This window comes from Grampus griseus, assembly GCF_964374135.1.
Source record: "Grampus griseus genome assembly, chromosome: 5".
Lineage (NCBI taxonomy): Eukaryota > Metazoa > Chordata > Mammalia > Artiodactyla > Delphinidae > Grampus > Grampus griseus.
Window position 1 is genome coordinate 27763844 of NC_138998.1, and position 12507 is coordinate 27776350.

Sequence of the window (12507 nt, forward strand, 5' to 3'; positions counted from 1 at the left end):
GGAGCCCCCCTGGATGCTGCCTCACACGCTACCTTCCCAAGTGGAGCCTGCTCAGGCCAGCAACTCCGCCTGCCCCAGATCCCACGGCATGGAGTGAAGCAGAAGAGGGCTGGCGCCCAGTCTCACTCCGCTCGACAGGGAGCTGAGAAGTGCCATGAGCTACACTAGACCAGGTCAGCTCCTCCCCCAACACGGCCTATCCTGGAGAGCTGCTGCCCCTTCGTGCGTATAACTGAGGGTGAACAGATTTCCTACTTCCTGGGACCGTCTGGTTGACACTTGTCATCCCCACTTAATTCGCTCTCAAAAGTCTCCCGGTTGAGATGATAAATGATATGGCCACCCTGTTTCACCACGTCCGAGGCTAGTGAGTGGTCAAGACAGGACTGGAACTCAGACCTGACTCCAGCTACCACGCTTTCATCCCCACAGGCATTAGGACTAACAAAGGCTTGAGGGGTGCTGCTGTCATAAGGGGCACCCACAGGCAGCAGAAACCAGTAGAGAGACGATCCCGGAAGATCTCCTAGAGGAGGTAACGGGGCCACAGGCTGTGACGTGTGAGCAGAAAAAAGATGAGTGTGTGCGAAGGTGACAGCCAGCTTGACCCTGAGGGCTGGGAGACATGGCTCTGCCCACGATCCCTGTTAAACACGAAGATGGCTGTGAAGAAAGCATGGATTTTCAAGTGAGGGTCTGTTGTCTAAAATATTGCATTTGGCTTGAATGAAGAGGTTTGATCTCCAAATGGAATCTGGCTATCTGGGACAGCAATCAAAGCCAGGCGTCCAATCAGACCAGACAAGTGCTTAAAAAAATCCCTGGGTGGGTGGAGGACGACTCGTTCTTCCTCTGAAGCATCAAGGCCATCTGCTGGGCCAGGTCACGGGCAGGCCAGGGCAGGATGTGCAGCCTGGAGACGTGAGGAGTTCTCCTGTACCGTCTCTGGGTGACAGTTACCAGCGGCACCAGCAGTTTGGGCATTAACCCCCGGAGCCCTGCCGACTTGGACCGAGGTGTAAACCAGGAAGGTTCCTTGCAGACAGAGGCACCACGCGGGCTGGACCCAGCGCAGGCCACCGGCCTTGGCCTGTGATGGACAGTCACAGAGCCAGGAAGGCCCACATGTTCAGACATCTTCCCTTTCTGGCCCTGACTCCTTCTCATCTTAAAGTTTAGCTCCTCTGAAAGGTCTTGCCAAATTCCACCCCTAAGTGGGAACAGGATCCCCTCAGTTTAATTAGGATCCCCTGTTATACCATATCATAGACTCTAAAATATTATTTCTGACAAGGAATTTATCACAATTCGTAAATAGAAATGTGTCTGCTTATTATCTGATTATCCCCACTACACTGAAAGTTCCACGGGGGTAAGACTATGGCTGTTTTATCCACCATTACCTCCCCAATGTCTAGCACACAAAATAAATGTTTGTAGAGAGGCTTGACGCATGAACACACGACTGAAATTCCATCATTAGAACATCATTCAGGTCCTTTCACTTATTCAGTCAACCAACTTTTACTGAGCATCTACTGTGTGTCAGACCCAAAGTTGGGAAAAGTGGGGTTTAAAAAAAATTCTTTTAAAATACAAATACCCATGGGAGAGTTAAACTCTAGGGTATTATCAGTTATTCACATACTGGTGGGAATTTGATTGGCCAGTTCGTTTCCAGGGTGACAGTTGTTCAGAGAAGGTCTTGGAGGCGGACCCTAGCAGCAGGAAGAAAGAAGACTGTGGATCTGGGCAGACAGAGAAAAGCCTGACTGAGGCTCCAGGTGAAGGTGAGAGCTTAGGTGCCTGTGGAATGGGTGAGTGCCAGAGGCTGGGCGTGGATGCACAAACGGAGACCATGCACAGAAGATCCACTTTGCCTTTACATAATAGACCCTGTATTGTATGTTTTATACATGTCAGTCCAATTAACCCTCATAGCAACACCAAGAGGTAAGCAGTGTTATCCCATTTTAAAGAAGATACAGCTGGGGCCAGAGGGGCCAAGTAACCTGCCAAAGGACACACAGGGTATTGAGAGACAGAAACCTGGATTCAAATGCAGGCCTGTTGACTCCCAACTCTTTGTCAGCCCAGGGCTGCTTCTACGGCAGGCCCCGTCCAGACCCTGTCCGTGTGGGCATTTTTGTGTCAGTAATTACAGGCTGCAGTACAGCTCTGACGCTGGCCAAAGGAAAGCACGCTTGGCTTTCACCACAGAGAGCGGGAGGGAGCCTTAATCTCCCACGCTAATCTTTCCCGTCAAGGCCCCAGGCCTTGCTTCACAACCCAAGGACCTTGAGATTAAAGAGGCAGGGCTGAAGATAGTAGAGAGTTCACACACTTTCCACCAACGGTTCTCCCCAGCTTGGGACGGGGGCCAGCGCTGATCGTCAGCCATGTCAAAACCAAAGGACTGGGGGCAGGGGGAGACCCCAAAGTAGAGGGCAGGGCATGGGCGCGCCCCTGGTCAGAGAGGGAAGGTAGCCTAGAGGAACTACGTGCAGCAAATAAGAGCCCCTGCCCCTCCACGCCTCCCCGGAACACCTGCCTCTCCCCAGCATCCTCACCAGCCATGCGGAGGGGGCTCCAGTGGGCAGGGCAACAGCTGCACAGGGTAACTCTCTACCACTCCACCCCTGTCTCCAGACAGGAGTGGCGCACAGGGAGTAGGGAGAAAGGCCAGGCCTGGGTTCCCAGATGGGGGCTGTCTGGAAGCACGGGCAGCAGGAGGGATGCTCGGGGAAGAAGATGGAGCTCAGTGAAGTCAACCCAGGGACTGGGCCATGTGACCTCACAGTGTACTGCCAGGGAAATCGAGGCCAGAGAGGGGAGGGCTTTGCTCCGGGCCACAGAGTGAGGGAGGGCTGCTCTGGAGCTGGGTTTCCAGGCCTGGATTCTTCCACACAACTCTGAAAACCATATGTCTCTGTGGCTGATGATACACCAAGCCCCCTATTGGATAGAATTAACTGAGCAGAACTGGGCTGAAGTGGGTATTCAGGGACCTGGGGAACTTGAGAACCCCCAGGTGTGCTTCTCCCTCACCCTGGTGAGCCTGTATTTGATCTCCTCGCACCCCTCATGGATGTGGTCATGGACCAGAAGCTGAGCTCCCTGAGTCCCTCTGGAGGGGCCACCCCCTGTTTCTCAGGTAATGACAGAGAACAAGTCGGGGGCCGCAGGAGGGGTGGAGAAAGCCAGGTTCTAGTGGTGTGCAGACCTGCTGTATTTAAACTCCACACTCCGTACCTGCTAGCTCTCTGGCCTTCAGACACCTCAGCTCTGTTTTCTCTTCTATAAGATGGGAGCGGTACCAGGGCCTCAGAGGACTGTGGAGAGGATCAAACAGGCCCATATGCAACCAGCACACAGCAAGGCTTCATTTGGGATGAGGTCCTCCTCTTCCCCCTCCCCCGCCACACAATCCATTGGCTTCCAGCAAACACCTCTATGGATTCTTCCTTCCTTTACAACTTGGCTCCAGCATATGGGGTTGAGACCCAACATCTGGCATCTTTGTAGAGCCCCTCTGTGTGCTGAGTCAGTGGGGACACTGTGGGTGGGAGGTGTAGGGCTCATAATCTGGCAGGGGAGACTATAGCTTCAGCAGGCACATAGTAAGCCCTCAATAAACAGCTGCCCAAAGAACTGACAAACAGCTCATACAGTCAGTCAACAATCACTGTCATCCTCATTCTCCCATTTTCACAATGGGCTGTCGCACCCAAAGGATGTGATGAGAATGCAGAGACTTTCAGGGACTTGTTTTAGCTCACCACAGCCAGCCAGTGCCAGAGACCTGGCCAGGGTGCCAGTAGAGCAGATTTATTCACAGAATAATCCCTGACTTGAAAAACAAATTAGCTTGAAGCCCATTTCAAGCTCTGGCTTTACCACTTAAGGCTGTGTGACCTTGGGCAGGATACTAAACCTCTCTGAACATCAGTTTCTTCTGCTAAATGAGGTGACACCTTTCTCTCAGAGTAGAAGCAAGGTTGGTAAGAGATCTCTGGATGTAAAGTGTCGAGTGTGGTATAGGCACTGGGAAGGACTCAGCACCTGCCCACCCTAAGCCCTTCTAAAATAGCCATGGGGCAGTAACACGATGAAAGGCATTAAGTTCCAATGAGGCTCAGTTCTAGAATGCCCTTAGAAGAGCAATAAGAAGATAGAAAACCACACAGAAGCTTGTTTTTAAAGACAAAGAAAAATATGATTAAGCCCAAGAATGCTGTAATAAAAGAATGAAAATATTTTCCTTACCAGGGTATTTGTATGTCAACAGCTGATAGGGGGTGGGAGCAGCCACCACAAGGCCACCAGGCCCTGCCAACAGCACCACGTGAGGATCCACCAGCAGAGATGGAGTGGGCCCCAGTTGCACAGCACGGAATGGAGGCCTTTCCAGGGCCTCAGTTCTCCAGCCTGTGAAATGGGATTGCCCAGTCTAGGCTCAGTCTGGCAATGGCTCCCTTCTTTTCTTTTTTAAATAAAAACTATATATGTGTAGGATATATAACATGATGATTTGACATACATGTACATAGTAAAATGATTACTAGAGTCAAGCTAATTAACGTATCATTTCCTCACATCACTTCTTCTTTGTGTGTGTCTGTGAGAGCGCCAGAAATCTATTCTCTCAGCAAATTTCCAGTATTCAATACAGTATTATTAACTATAGTCATCATGCTGTACATTAGATCTCTAGACTTATTCATCCTTCAGAACTGCAGGTTTATACCCTTTGACCTGCACCTCCCCATTTCCTTTATGTTCCCACCCTTAATAAGCACTGTTTCACTCTATGCTCCTATGAAGTCGACTTTTAAAAATTCTACATATGAGCCACCTCTCAGCTCCCGCGCCGTTGGCCATGCAGCTTCCAGGTGTCCGCTCTTCTGGTGAGACGGGGCCGGGAGACGCTCTCCTCAGTTCCATGCCTGGGTGGGCAAGTCAGGCTCTAGGGCTGGCAGAAATCCTCATTTGAGGGCCCCACCGAGTTCCCTGGTCAGAGGGCTGCAGCTGAGTGGAGCGGCTGCTAGGGACTGCTGCTCGGGCACTGCAGAAAGCCTTCTTGGAATCTGACATGTTATCACTTGGGACCGTTGGCCAGCTGCTCCTGACTTGGCCACATGAAGGCTCAGACTGTCCCAGTCTCTGAACTGAAGAGAACCAACACTATTAGCATGTCTCTCACCACCAGGAATGCAAGGAATTTCAATGAAGAGCATAGAACATCTACAAATCCCAGACAGGCATGTGCAAGTTCTGAGGAATGGTGGAGTAACCCCACATATCTGTGTGACCTGTGGAGAGAGCTGAGACAGAGCTACAGGGCAGTGGCTGACACCCAACGCATGGCCCATCTTCTCCGGCTGTGTGGCTGACAGGGTCTTAGTCCTCCGGCTGGTTCTCAGCACTGAGCTTCTGAGGTGGGAGAGCAGAATTCAGGGCACTGGTCTAACAGAGACCTCCTGGCGCCACGTAATACCAATCGGAGGGAGCTCTCCCAGAGATCTCCGTCTCAACGCTAAGACCCAGCTCCACTCAATGACCACCAAGCTCCAGTGCTGGATGCTCCATGCAAAACAAGTAGCAGGAAAGGAACACAACCCCACCCATTAGCACAGAGGCTGCCTAAAATCATAATAAGGTCAAAGATACCCCAAAACACACCACCAGACATGGTTCTGCCCACCAGAAAGATAAGATCCAGCCTCATCCACCAGAACACAGGTACCAGTCCCTTCCACCAGGAACCCAACACAACCCACTGAAAAAACCTTAGCCATTGGGGGCAGACACCAAAAACATGGGAAATATGAAACTGCAGCCTGTGAAAAGGAGACCGCAAACACAGTAAGTTAAAAAAATAAGAACACAGAGAAATACACAGCAGATGAAGGAGCAAGGTAAAAACCCACCAGACCAAACAAATGAAGAGGAAAAAGGTCGTCACCTGAAAAAGAATTCAGAGTAATGAGAGTAAAGATGATCCAATATCTTGGAAATACAATGGAGAAAATACAAGAAAGGTTTAACAAGGACCTAGAAGAACTAAAGAGCAAACATACAGTGATGAACAACACAATAAATGAAATTAAAAATTCACTAGAAAGAATCAATAGCAGAATAACTGAGGCAGAAGACGGGTAAGTGACCTGGAAGATAAAACAGTGGAAATAACTACTGCAGAGCCGAAAAAAGAAAAAAGAATGAAAAAAATTGAGTCTCAGAGACTTCTGGGACGACATTAAACACACCAACATTCAAATTATAGTAGTCCTAGAAGAAGAGAAAAGGAAAGGGACTGAGAAAATATTTGAAGACATTATAGTTGAAAACTTCGCTAACATGGGAAGGGAAATATTCAGTCAAGTCCAGGAAGCACAGAGAGCCCCATACAGGATAAATCCAAGGAGAAATATGCCAAGACACTATCAAAATTTAAATACAAAGAAAAAATATTAAAAGCAGCAAGGGAAAAGCAAAAAATAACATACAAGGGAATCCCCACACGGTTAACAACTGATCTTTCAGCAGAAACTCTATAAGCCAGAAGGGTATGACAGGATGTATTTAAAGTGATGAAAGGGAAAAACCTACAACCAAGATTACTCTACCCAGCAAGGATCTCATTCAGATTTGACGGAGAAATTAAAAACTTTACAGACAAGCAAAAGCTAAGAGATTTCAGCACCACCAAACCAACTTTACAACAAAAGCTAAAGGAACTTCTCTAGGCAGGGAACACAAGAGGAGGGAAAAACCTATAATAACAAACCCAAAACAATTAAGAAAATGGTAATAGGAACATACATGTTGATAACTATCTTAAATGTAAATGGATCAAGTGCTCCAACCAAAAGACATAAACTTGCTGAATGGATACAAAAACAAGACCCATATATATGCGGTCTACAAGAGACCACTTCAGACCTAGGGACACATACAGACTGAAAGTGAGGGGATGGAAAAAGATATTCCATGCAAATGGAAATCAAAAGAAAGCTGGAGTAACAATTCTCATATCAGACATAATAGACTTTAAAATAAAGACTACTAAAAGAGACAAAGAAGGACACTACATAATGATCAAGGGGTCAATCCAAGAAGAAGATATAACAATTGTAAATATTTATGCATCCAACATAGGAGCACCTCAATACATAAGGAAAATGCAGACAGCCATAAAGGCGAAATTGACAGTAACACAATCATAGTAGGTGACTTAAAACCCCACTTTCACCACTGGACAGAGCATCCAAAAGGAAAATAAATAAGGAAACACAAGCTTTAAATGACACATTAAAAAGATGGACTTAATTGATACTTACAGGACATTCCATCCAAAACCAACAGAATACACTTTCTTCTCAAGTGTCCATCGAACATTCTCCAGGATAGACCATATCTTGGGTCACAAATCAAGCCTTGGTAAATTTAAGAAAATCGAAATCGTATCAAGTATCTTTTCCGACCACAACACTATAAGACTAGATATCAATTACCGAAAAAAAAAAATGTAAAAAATACAAACACATGGAGGCTAAACAATACGCTACTAAACAACCAAGAGATCACTGAAGAAACCAAAGAGGAAATCAAAAAATAACTAGAAAAAAATGACAATGAAACACGACAACCCAAAACCTATGGGACGCAGCAAAAGCAGTTCTAAAACGGAAGTTTACAGCAATACGATACTACCTCAAGAAATAAGAAACACCTCAAATAAACAAACTAATCTCACACCTAAATCAATTAGAAGAACAAAAAAACCTCGAAGTTAGCAGAAGGAAAGAAATCATAAAAATCAGATCAGAAATAAATGAAAAAGAAATGAAGGAAACAATAGCAAAGATCGATAAAACTAAAAGCTGGTTCTTTGAGAAGATAAAATTCATAAACCATTAGCCAGACTCATCAAGAAAAAAAGGGAGAAGACTCAAATCAATAGTATTAGAAATGAAAAAGGAGAAGTAACAACTGACACTGCAGAAATTCAAAGGATCATGAGAGATTACTACAAGCAACTATATACCAATAAAATGGACAACCTGGAAGAAATGGACAAATTCTTAGAAATGCACAACCTTCCGAGACTGAACCAGGAAGAAATAGAAAATATAATCAGACAATCACAATCACAGAAATTGAAACTGTGATTAAAAGTCTTCCAACAAACAAAAGCCCAGCACCAGATGGCTTCACAGGCGAATTCTATCAAACATTTAGAGAAGAGCTAACACCTATCATTCTCAAACTCTCTCAAAATATAGCAGAGGGAGGAATACTCCAAAACTCATTCTACGAGGCCACCATCACCCTGATACCAAAACCAGACAAAGATGTCACAAAAAAGAAAACTACAGTCCAATATCACTGATGAATATAGATGCAAAACTCCTCAACAAAATACTAGCAAACAGAATCCAACAGCACATTAAAAGGATCATACACGATGATCAACTGGTGTTTATCCCAGGAATGCAAGGATTCTTCAATATACACAAATCAATCAGTGTGATACACCATATTAACAAACTGAAGGAGAAAAACCATATGATCATCCCAATAGATGCAGAAAAAGCTTCTGACAAAATTCAATACCCATTTATGACAAAAATCCTCCAGAAAGTAGGAATAGAGGGAACTTACCTCAACATAATAAAGGCCATATAAGACAAACCCACAACCAACATCGTCCTCAATGGTGAAAAACTGAAAGCATTTCCACTAAGATCAGGAACAAGTCATGGTTGCCCACTCTCACCACTATTATTCAACATAGTTTTGGAAGTTTTAGCCACAGCAATCAGAGAAGAAAAAGAAATAAAAGGAATCCAAATATGAAAAGAAAAGTAAAGCTGTCACTGTTTGCAGATGACATGATACTATACATAAAGAATCCTAAAGATGCTACCAGAAAAGTTCTAGAGCTAATCAATGAATTTGGTAAAGTAGCAGGATACAAAATTAATGCACAGAAATCTCTTGCATTGTTATGCACTAATGATGAAAAACCTGAAAGAGAAATTAATAAACACTCTCATTTACCACTGCAACAAAAAGAATAAAATACCTAGGAGTAAACCTACCTAAGGAGACAAAAGTCTTGTATGCAGAAAACTATAAGACACTGATGAAAAAATTAAATATGATACAAACAAGTGGAGAGATATACCATGTTCTTGGATTGGAATAATCAACATTGTGAAAATGATTATACTACCCAAATCAATCTATAGATTCAGTGCAATCCCTATCAAACTACCAATGACATTTTTCACAGAACTAGAAAAAAAATTCACCATTTGTATGGAAACACAAAAGACCCCGAATAGCTAAAGCAATCTTGAGAAAGAAAAATGGAACTGGAGGAATCAGGCTCCCAACTTCAGACTATACTACAAAGCTACAGTAATCAAGACAGTATGGTACTGGCACAAAAACAGAAATATAGATCAGTGGAACAGGATAAAAAGCCCAGAGATAAACCCATGCACATATGGTCACCTTATCTTTGATAAGGGAGGCAAGAATATACAATGGAGCAAAGACAGCCTCTTCATTAAGTGGTGCCGGGAAAACTGGACAGCTACATGTAAAAGAATAAAATTAGAACACTCCCTAATACCATACACAAAAATAAACTCAAAATGGATTAATGACCTAAATATAAGGCCAGACACTATAAAACTCTTAAAGGAAAACATAGCAGAACACTCTATGACATAAATCACAGCAAGATCTTTTTGACTCACCTCTCAGAGAAAGGGAAATAAAAATAAAAATAAACAAATGGAACCTAATGAAACTTAAAAGATTTTGCACAGCAGAGGAAGCCATAAACAAGACAAAAAGACTACCCTCAGAATGGAAGAAACTATTTGCAAATGAAGCAACTGACAAAGGATTAATCTCCAAAATATACAAGCAGCTCATGCAGCTCAATATCAAAAAAAACAAACGACCCAATCCAAAAATGGGCAGAAGACCTAATAGACATTTCTCCAAAGAAGATATACAGATTGCCAACGAACACATGAAAGGATGCTCAACATCATTATTCATTAGAGAAATGCAAATCAAAACTACAATGAGATATCATCTCACACCAGTCAGAATGGCCATCATCAAAAAATCTAGAAGCAATAAACGCTGGAGAGGGTGTGGAGAAAAGGGAACACTCTTGCACTGTTGGTGGGAATGTGAATTGGTTCAGCCACTATGGAAAACAGTATGGAGGTTCCTTAAAAAACTAAAAACAGAACTACCATATGACCCAGCAATCCCACTACTGGGCATATACCCTGAGAAAACCATAATTCAAAAAGAGTCATGTATCACAGTGTTCATTGCAGCACTATCTACAATAGCCAGGACATGGAAGCAACCTAAGTGTCCATCAACAGATGAATGGATACAGAAGATGTGGCACATGTACACAATGGAATATTACTCAGCCATAAAAAGAAATGAAATTAAGTTATTTGTAGTGAGGTGGATGGACCTAGAGTCTGTCATACAGAGTGAAGTAAGTCAGAAAGAGGAAAACAAATACCGTATGCTAACACATGTATATGGAATCTAAAAAAAAAAAAAAAAATGTTCTGAAGAACCCAGGGGCAAGACAGGAATAAAGATGCAGACGTAGACAGTGAACTTGAGGACACAGGGAGGGGTACAGAGGGACCTGGACAAGGTGAGAGAGTGGCATGGACATACATACACTACCAAATGTAGAATGGATGGCTGGTGGAAAGCAGCCGCATAGCACAGGGAGATCAGCTCCGTGCTTTGTGACCACCTAGAGGGGTGGGATAGGGATTGTGGGAGGGAGACGCAAGAGGGAGGAGTTATGGGGATATATGTGTATATGTGTGGTTGATTCACTTTGTTATACACCAGAAGCTAATGCACCATTGTAGAGCAATTATACTCCAATAAAGATGTTGAAAAATATATTCTATGTATAAGGGAGATCATGCAGTATTTTTCCTTCTGTGACTGGTTTATTTCGCGTAGCAAAATGTCTTCCAGGTTCATTCATGTTGCAAATGGCAGGATCTCCTTTTCTAAGGCTGAATAATATTCCATTGTATATATACCATCATCTCTTCATCCATTCGTCCATGGCTCCTCTCTGTCAGCCTGCTTTTGGTAATCTAGACTGCAGCAGCTCTAATTCCTACTCAAGGTCCGGGGAAGGAGCTGATTTGTTACAGTCAGGTTCAGAAAGGCTAGCAATTGCTCCTGAGGTCACACAGCAAAGAGTGGCATGGTGAGGCTGGACCAAAGCCCACCTGGTCCCACTCTGCCACACTTCCTCCCCGTTCTGGGGGCTTCTGTGTTCATTCAGTCGGGCTCTGTGATGGAGCTGATGTAACCCAGATGCCCTCTGGCCCAAGTAAGCACTCTTAGCACTCCCGCCCCACCCTCTCACGGAGGGCCAGTCGCCTGGTCCCAGCAGCCCTACTCCTCTCCCCACACCCAGACACAACATGTGGGAATTTTCTTTCCATCTGTCCTCACCCTTGCTCCTCTCTGCTCAAGCAACCATGACCGGTGTCCTATTCTTAGATTCCCTGCCTAGCGCCATCACTTTCCCTTCACAACTGTTGCCAGCCTCGTCCAACTTTCCTCACCTGATCCTTGGGTTACAGCAAGCATCCTCCTGACCTTGCACATTCTAGATTTTCACCCCTCCCAAATGCCCCCATGGCAATCAGCTTCTGAGGAACACCAATATACTTAACCCCTGCCCTTCCACCCACCCCTCCATCCTGACTTTGAATCCGTCTACCCCGCCATTGACCTGATACAGTTCCCAGCTTTTCATATGTGCCTGTTTCTGGAGCTGCCTTCTCCCTGGCTGCATGCATGAGGTGCTCAATAGATGCACGCTGATGCTACATACTTTTTCACAGTAGTCTGATTTATGTCACTAGGATCCCCTTTTGCTTCCAGATTTCACCCAGAGCTCCTGGAGTCTGTGATCCCAGCTGGGGCCAGGCCCACAGCAGGCCCACCCTGGGTCTGCATCTTCCAAGCAGGACTCTCACAGTGCCCTGGCTAAGGAGATTGCATGGTTTGGCTGAAGGGACTCAGAAAAGACCTTCCATTCACCCCACCACAACTTTCCCCAGCCTTATGCACTGACCTCAGAGGCCAGAGGGCATGGGGTGGTCCATCCCTACTCCACCTTGGGGCAGAGCCTTACAGGACTTAAAACACCTCCATGTCCTCAGGATGGAGAATCCTAAGTGAAGAAACTGAGACTCCAAGAGGGATGTGCTCCAGTCACCCAGGGCCCAGGCTCAAGCTCTGTTGTTCTGCCCCTTTCCACTACCCCAGGCCATCCCTCTCCATCCAAATCCCCTGGGAGGGAATTACAATAAACCCTCATCACAGGGACTGCCAGTTTCAGATCCTCCTCTGGGCCTGAGGAGGAGACAGCCAGTTCCAACCGGGTATACATCGGAGGGATCCTCTCAC